Below are 9,405 nucleotides of genomic sequence, written 5' to 3'. Positions count from 1 at the left end.
ACAGTGTCTCCCACATTAGCCTGGCCCTCTAATCCTTACCCACAAACTCTCAACTTGCTCTTCAGCCACCCCCAGGTTGAGCTCCATGCATTCCAGTTGCTCTCTCACATAAAGAGCAGCTCCACCACCTCGCCTTCCCAGCCTGACCTTCCTAAAGAGCACATCGCCTTCCATGACAGCACTCCAGTCATGTGAGCTGTCCCACCATATTTCTGTAATTCCAGTGAGATCATGATGCTGGGACCGCACACAGATCTCCAGTTCCTCCTGTTTATTCCCCATGCTGCATGCATTGGTGTACAGGCATTTAAGGAAAGTAACTGAGCCTGCAGGTTTCCTGGGAGGGGTGAAAGAGGACCCTCTATAATGATCTCTTATACTCCCTTCCCCACTACCATATTCCTCCTGCTGGATGGCTTCTGGCTTTGGCTGCGTGCCACTGCTTGCCCTGTCCGTGTAACATTCCCAGTCCCCCTTCATGCTTAGTTTAAAGCCCTCTTAACTAGGCTGGCCAACCTTTTGGCAGACATGTGTGCCCCTCTTGCTGAGGTGTTTCTCATCGTTCCTCACTAGCTGGTGATCCTCAAACAGAGTCCCATGGTCATAGAAACCAAAACCCTGTTGCCAAGACCAGTGGCACAGCCAGGTGTTAACCTGTAATATCCACCCTTTCCTCCTCATATCCATTCTCCTCATTGGCAGGATAGAGGAGACCACAACTCGGGCACCCAGACCTTTGAATGCCATCCCTAGTGCTCTGAAATCTTGTTTGATAGTACTCAGTTTTCCCATGGCATCGTTAGTGCCCACATGAAACAGTGACAGTGGATAATAGTCAGACACTTGGACAAGCCTTGGCAGTCTCTCCATGACATCCCTTATTTGAGCCCCTGGCAAGCAACAGACTTCTCTGGACAAGGGGTCAGGTCTACAGATTGGTGCCTTTGTGCCCTGCAACAGGGAGTCACGCATTACAATCACACGCTGCTTCTTCCAGGTCCTCTTTTTTCTCCTTAGTGGGGGCAGTCTTAGGGTGCAGACTTGACTGCCTCACCCTAGACAACTCCCTAGATGGGCTTTGGTCCTTGACCTCATCCGTCTGGTCCACAAGTTCCACGGCCTCATACCTGTTGGACGCTGTCACTTGTGGGGCGAGGTGGGCCAGGAAAGAGTTCTCCTGCCACCTCAAACAGGGATATGTACCCATTCTTGTTCATGACTTGATATTGTTAATTCTGCCCCCTCCGCTCTATGGCAAGGGGGTAGTGGATTATCAGACTGAACCGGGGGGTTCTCTGGATGCACTACCTGGGACAACTGCAGAGTGTGGCTCCACCAGTCTGTTTCTTTCTCACACTCTCTAATGCTCCTCAACCTTTCCACCCCCTCCTTCAGCTCCAGCAGCAGGCTAAGCAGGTTGTCCACCTGCTCACACCTAAGGCAGGTGTTATATTTGTTACTCCCCAGTAACATGGAGAGGCTCAGACACTCCCCACATCCAGAGACCTGGACTGCTGCATGTTTCTGTGGTGGGTCAGTCTGTATTGCCTCAGTCTTTCTGTCTCAGCTCTCTGCCGAGTACAGACCATGGCTACTACCCCCGAATTACCACTGACAGAAGAGTTCGTGGGGAGAGCTCTCTTCCTGAGCCGGGAGGAGACTCCTTGCACTCTGCCCACACCAACTACCACAACACACTCCTCCTCACTCACGCTCCCTGGGGGCGGCTTTTAAGTTGCCGCGTTCTCTGCCGGCTCCGCCCCCGCTGAGTCAGAGCAGCCTCTGGTTCGGAACTCGGCGCTGCCTGGTCGGGGGTTGCTGCTAGAGCCGTCTCTCGTTCCCTGTGCTTTCTTGCTCGGCGGCTTTTGCTGCGGTTGTGCTCCTCTAGGCAAGGTCCTCCGGTGCGAGCGTCTGCTCTGGAGCAGTACAGTAAGAACTATCTCAGAGACAAGGAAATTCAAACGTTTGGTTTTAATAGTGTTTGATTAGCAGATAGAATAGATGGCTACTGCAGACTAGTGTGTGTTAGTGGAGAGGGAGAGGCTGAGCAATCACAAACTTGCCAGGAGATGCATCTGCAAACTTCATAGGGCACGTTGAGGGACTTAGCAAAAGTCGAGGCATAAAAACTTAGGGGTGGTAATGGCATTTGTTGAAGATGAGTTTTGCAAGACGCAAAGTGGAAATGGCTGGAGGAAACCTGAAGTGTTGGGAAAATAGTATGAAACGGCTGTAGGAGGTGCCAGAAGAACATTTGTATCTGGACAAATATATGCTGTTGTTAGGAGGATACAGACAGTTTGCTGTGCAGAGAAATCTGGACAGATACTAATTGCTTCTCAATTTATGTCCCAGATACCTACATGTACACACACTTTTCCTAGCTTCTTTTTGCTTGTCAAAAGCAAAAGGGAAGCAGTAGTACTGGAGTATTTTGGCATTTTTGGAAAGCTAGCAATGAAACTGTAGGCCAGTAAGATGCATGTTACTTCAAACTAGATGTCATAAAGGTATAAAAGAATATCAGCTTACCTGTGGAAGTAAACTGTGATGTATCCACAACCTGGAAAGTTAACCTTTGTTTTCTTGTTTTATAAATGGGTTTGTAACTCTTATGCTATCAGTCTGAAGTAGTCTAGAAAACATCGCTATTGTGATAATGAGAGGAAAAATAGCATTTATTCATCTTTTGTTTCCACCTGTTAGATGCACAAAACAGGAAATGCCTTAATTTCAGACGCGTTAGAACTTGTGTGTATGTGCATGCAAGAAAATGTTGGGAGATCTCGTATTTCACAGCAGCTTTAACATTTCCAAAACAAAAAAGATCTCTTTGGAATAGCAGACAAGTACCACCATTATGAAACTGAACAAACTACATTAGCAAACAGTGTTTGTGGTAGTTTATAAACAAAGTAAAAAAAAATGATAAATTGTTAATATAGAGAAATCCCTGGAAGGCGTCCCACCCCTCAGTCCATCCAAAGAACAAAATGTTAGTGTTTTATAATGAGCTGTACCTGTATATATGAGCAGTGCCTGTCTGCAAAGAGAGTCCATAGATACTCATCTACAGATCAAATGCTGATACTATATATTTTCTTTAGGAGTGAGAACATATATTATGCTCAGGCTGGCCCAAGTCACTAGGGCCACCTACTACTAGCAAGTCATGACCTTGCACTAAAAAGTTCTTTTCCCAGCTCTCACAAATTGGTGATTTGTCACACCTTAGCTTAATGGTATGATTCAGATAATTCATATCCTTGGAAAAAGACATTATATAAAGCTGTTAAATATTCATTGGCAAAGACTTGGCATGTTTTTTCAGGCAAATTAACCTTATGTGCATAGTTGTCAGAATTCTGTTTCGGTTCAGCCTTGCTTGCCTTCACTGTTGTGCAAATTATTAACTAGTAATTTATCAGGATATAGCCCTGAAGTTGATATAAGGCAACAAGTTGACAAATCTTGGTATATTGTTATATGAGAACAGAAAAGCAGTATTTTTATGACATTAAGGATATGTCAGTAGAAATCTCTATTTCTGCTCTGAACCATAACCTACCAGATTTTTCCAGAGGTGTAAATCAGTGCAACTTTAAACAGAATTTTTTAATCTACCAGTAAGCACTAGCAGAAAATCTGCCCCGCTGTACAAATTATATGTAAATTTCTAAGTAGAGAAAAATAGATTATATATGGTGGAAGGAACACCAGCTATATGCCTTACTACCTTTTTAAGAAATGTTGGACAAAGAAACAACAAAATATAGCTTCTCGATGATCCAGATCACAGGATGGTTAAGGTTGGAAGGGACCTCTAGAGATCATCTAGTCCAACTAACAAGGTGTCAAGGCTTTATTTGCACTCTGCAAGTGTACCAGTCCTCTCAAGCAAAGATACCAAGATCATTCTCCTGGGGCAGGATAGTTTCCATTTTTGTTATATTAGACTGAATTTTTCAGCAAATACCTAATAATATTGTTAACCTAAAACTAGTTTGTGTTGATAACTTAGCCTTTTTATTCTTCTTACTTTTTGTGTCTAAACTAGATGTCCATACTTGTTTGTATATCTTCTGCTTCTCTTTATCTTTCATTTATCTCAACAAAACACCATCAAGAAAAAATGAACATTGTGTCATGGTAGAATCATTGGTAGAATGCTGAATAATTTTGTATAAATTAGTTATCTGTAAAACTGAGAAAAGACTGAATCTCTCATTTTTTAAAAATTTTGAGTCTATACTGAAATCTTTAGCATCATTGCTCATTTTTAGCATAAAACTGGTAGAATTATTGATCACTGGATTGAAAAAATAATGTAGATTACCCGCCCACTACCAAAATGTAAGCATACTAATTTTCAAGATTGCATGTTTTGAAGCAATCTTGGACTAATTTATTATAGCTGAGGTGATTCATAAACATGTATCACTTAAGAAAAGCCACAGCTTTTCTAACTTTACTGAGACTCCAGTAACTAAATGTGACTGTCTATAAGGAAATTATTCACTCTGAACTCCTCCTGTTTCACCAGATTCCCACTCATGATTTTCTTTCTCTTAAAGTGGTCATTTCAAGTGGACTAGATGAACCATTCCTTAAACAGGCCTGTTTCTCCCTTTGCTTTTTAAGGGAAGCTGCGCATAATTAGTTCAGCTGTAGACATTTACCTCAAGTGTTTAAACAATCCTAGTTGTGTGGGCTCTATGTCAGTTGGTTAAGATGTAAAAAATTCTTATGTGCATTTATGTCTGTCCTTTCTAAACAGAGGGACTTTTGATCACTAGTTTTGTGAATGAGGCTGGACACTGAAATCCTGGATGAGTGAAGTTAGATAGAAGTCATCTTCGATTCACCTAGGAGGAAAGATTTGGTGCATGCCACGATTAACTTTATGCTGCTGCCACAGACTCTTTTTTTTTCCCTTTTACTCTTTTTTGAGTTAACAAAGTACAACTGTAGGCTTTGTGTACGATAATTCCATGAAAAGATATTTTTAGATCTCCCTTATTTTTGCCTTCATTTCACATTATACCATTATTTTTGTGGGGGAGGGGAGAGGAAGGGGGATTGAATTGAAGCATGTAGGAAAGTTCCCATCAAGTTTGACGTTTGGATCAGGTAGCTTTTAAGTAAATATTAATGCAGATTTCCAGATGCTGTTTCCATGTAACAGCAGTTACAGGTTAGGTTTAACTATATGTTAACCTATAGTTAGGTTTACCTAGAGCAGGAGTTCCAGATCCATTTACCTCTGATAAATAGGTATCATCAAAAATACAATTTAGTTTTTGTTGGTGGTTCCAGAAGGGTTTTTGGCTGCACATTACTGGTCCTTTGCAAGTCAAGAAATTTCAGTGGTTCATCTGAAATGGTGTAGTCTTCTGTAGAGCTATTACATGTCAAGTGACTGTGTTACAAGGCTGTAATACTATGTTTAAGAATACAAACTCAGAAATACTTTGGCATATGTTTAGGTTGTGACTTACTGGTAATTGTGGTAAAATTTGAATAACAATATTGGTAAAAATAGAGATTTTTGTTAGTGTAAGTGGAATCTAGGCCGCAGCAAACACTACATGAGTGAATGCATACTGAAACTATTCCAGCTTACTGTGTGGATGCTGTTTGTCGGGCTTAGTTTAAATGTTGGTTGGCAAGTCTGTCAGCTTCTGAAGCTGTAAGATTGTTTTTTTCTGACCAGTTAACTATGAGTTAAACACTGGTTTAATTCACTGAGAAAGACAATTTCTGAATGTGACCCAAGAAATATATAGGCCAGTAGAGGGAGTGAATCAAGAGCCACACTGCTGAACAACACTCAGGTAGTCTTTCTGGTTGCACTGTGAGTAGTATTCTGAGCTGATGAAAGGTTTCTTTTCTTTTTTTTTTTTTTTTTTTTTCCTCTCGTATCTCTGGTAAAAACAAGTCAGGAAAACAAAAAGCTCACTTTTTTGAGCTTTTTAGGTGCCTAAGGAAAAGGTTCTTTTTGCCTAGTGACTTAGAATTTCAGGCAGAAGGTAGCTGCTTTTGAGGGATTCTCTAACTCCTATCTGCCTTATTTGATCAATTTTTTTTATTGTTACCCACAATTCTGAGTGGAACAAATTGCTTACAGTAGAGAAAGAATGTGTTTAACGATTTTGTTGTTGGTGTGGTGTGTGGGGGGGAGGGTTGTTTGTTTGTTTTTTTGAGATCCACCAAAAGCATCTTTTTGTTCATTTTTTTAATGAAATGAACTGAACTCCTGAGCCTACTCAGCTTTGTTTCTTTTCTACTCCTCCCCAAAGCTTCCTTTATCAGCCATGGCTCGGGGTAGCCCTCACAGGCTTCTTGCTTATGTTTACAGCTTTTTCATCTGTTCCAGTTTTTTTTTGCAAGCATACCTCCACCCAGCAGCAATATTAGGACTCCACATTCAAACTGATGGACAATTTCTACCACTGCCACCTTAACTCATTCTTGACTGATGTTGCATATGCCTTGTATTTTTTTTTATGATGCCTGTTTTTATCTGTATATAATGTCTCTCCCTACATGAAAAAAAATACTTATAGTTATAAGATAGACTTATCTCAATTTGCATACCATTCAGAATTTTGAAAGTTTGGATTTGACTTAAGTTTTCCTTTCATTTATTATTTTTTCAGCTAAGTATCATTTTTTCATCATTAAAAAAAAAACATGGTGCAAGAGGGATGTCAAATTTTGTCATTTTATAATTTTTCTTTTTTCCCCTTGTCTCTTTTTGAATGAATGCATTCAGATAATTTTATTCCTATACACTGTCCCTTCAGTGACAGTTACTGACTAATAAACTAAACTGGTGTAGTAATATGTAATAAAGGACAGTTGGAAGAGATTAGCTTCAGCGTACCACTAAATATAAAGGCATCCAATGTGATTGTTTTTATTGAGACACATTTTCTTATAGTTTGCAACTTTATCTTATGTGCTGTATTTCATATTTTTTATAAAGTGAGCTAAATATAATGTATTATAGTGACTGAAGAAGATGTTTTTTTCCCTTCATGTTTCATACATTTCAATGGCATCTGCTTTCAGATTGCTCAAAAACCTATCCTAAAGAGTAGCTCTGACAAAAAGAAAATGTGGTCTGTGAACACTTAGAGATGATGGCTGTATTAGCCATGTGCCCCATCTGGTGCCCACCTTCAGCTCAGTGGGACTCCGAATAAGTAAGCAGGAGTTAGTCCAATCTGTGATATTTATCTTTAAAAAATGTCTGCATTCAAAACATATACTGAACGCACATGTTTACTTGAATTAATCTTTTAACTATGTCAATCCCCAGAAATGTTTTTCTGTCAAGTTTAAATGTAATGTTTTCTTTTCTCCTTACCTGCACTGCTTAAAAACAACAACACTCAGCACTTAAAAACTGAAATGAATTCCAAAATGTAAATCTGATTTACATTTCATTATTCAGAGAAACATAGTATCAGAACTTCTGCACTGGGTCTGACTGAAGATATGTTTAGTCTGAAGTGCTGAATAACTGAATGCAGCAGTGTTAACTGGCAGAGGTATGTGAATCCCTGATACGTGTGCATCCCATGGGATGCTTTGCAAGGTTCTGGCAAATGGTTATTTGAATTGCAGGTTTCCTATGCTTTGATACTTAATACTTGCAGGGGATCTATCTTTCTGTGTTTGACTGTTACCCTTTATTTATAGAGTTGGTCCTCACTATCTCCTGCAACAACTGGTTAAAAAGGTGTTGTGTGATGCACCAGCTTCTTAAGGATTTATACAAAGTCATACAGATGTTTCTGTTTGTTTGCAAACCCTCTATTCAGTAGTGTCTGACTTCTGTAAAGTCAGCAATGCAAAATGGCACTATTAAACTGATATTTCAGGGAATTTGTCACAGTGACCCCGTGATCTTCTTTCTGAGTGGCAGAACTGTGCATATATGATTAGTGCTGTTTACCCTCATGTTTTTGAATATATAATAAACTGAATTTCTTTTATCATTTTATTGTCCAGTCCAGTTTTCTTGCAAAACTTCAGAGTGAAATCTGCTTTTGTATGCTTGGAAGTATTCTGTGTCAACAGCAAGTTTGGTCACCTTTTCCTAAAATTTTATGAATATTTTGAACAGCATGAATATTTTTGGACCCTCCTGATAATGACCATCCATTGCAGATGCTGATTGTTTGTTACTTTTTTTCTATCTTTTGACCAGTAACCATTTTTTTTTAAGGTTTAAAGCATATCTTTTTATTCCATTCTTTATTCCCCAATATTTCTGTGGCATAGAGGTCAGACTTAACGGATTTCAGATTCCCACAGAGTCCAAAACCTCCTTTTCAGATAGGGTTATCTTCACTGTCACCTCTTGTTCATCTAACGTTAAGTCCAAACCACTTTTGAGCTCTGTACTCCAATTAGTGGATCAGAGGTTTTATTTTGGCATTCCAGGAGGATCCAGGAAGCTGCAAACCTGTCAGCCTCATCTCAGCTCCATGAAAGATTACAAGTTAATTCCTCCTAGATTCTAAGTACGTGAAAGACAAAAGGTGACTGGGAACATCCAGAACAGATTTGCCAAGGGCCAAGCTGTGCTTAGTCAGGAAGATAACCTTGTTGATATAATTGGCCCTGAGAATGAGGGGGAAACAGTGCATTTTGTTTACTTTGACTTCATCAAGACATTTGACATGGAAAGGCTCCCTTAATACCCTCATTGTAAACTGGTGAGAATGGACTGGAAAGGCAGACTATAAGTTGTATGGAAAAACTGGGCTAGTAACCCAGGGCTCACAGAGGCATGAAATCCAGATGGTGGCTGGTCTATGTGGGGGCAGTACTGTTTAATTTGTGTATTAACAGCTTAAGTGAGGGATGTGGCGCACTGTCAGCAGACTAGCAGATGGTGGGAGCAGTGGTTGATGCACTGCAAGATAGGGCTGCTCTTCAGAGGTAAATTGATAGGCAGAAGAAAAGGTGAATGAAGCTCTGTGACTAGAACAAGCCTATGCAACAAGAAAGAATGGGAACACATTGGCCAGAAAACAGCTTTGGAGAAAAAGTCTGGGAGTCCAGGTGGTCAAATTGAATAAGAATCAGCAGTTTACCCATATGGTGAAGGCCAATGCCATCCTGAGCCATGTTAGCAACAAAACAGCCAACAGACTGAGTATTTGTGGGACGGTACCTGGAGGACTGTATCTAGCTGTCTATAGCTTGTTAGCTTCCATCAATTAAAAGTGTCTAAGCATAGGAGACCCAAAAAGAACAGTCGAGCACTAGTTTTCTGACACTTCTTCTTATGTTTAGACCATCATTTTTTTTTAACTTATTCTTAAATGCCAAACTATTAGATCCCCCCCCCCCCCTTTTTTTTAGCATAAGCCTAGAAATCACAAAATG

Source organism: Tinamus guttatus, unplaced genomic scaffold (genome assembly GCF_059628265.1).
Source record: "Tinamus guttatus ecotype Peru unplaced genomic scaffold, ASM5962826v1 Tinamus_guttatus_pri_ptg000224l, whole genome shotgun sequence".
In the NCBI taxonomy this organism is placed as follows: domain Eukaryota; kingdom Metazoa; phylum Chordata; class Aves; order Tinamiformes; family Tinamidae; genus Tinamus; species Tinamus guttatus.
Note: the sequence above shows the minus strand (reverse complement) of the source record.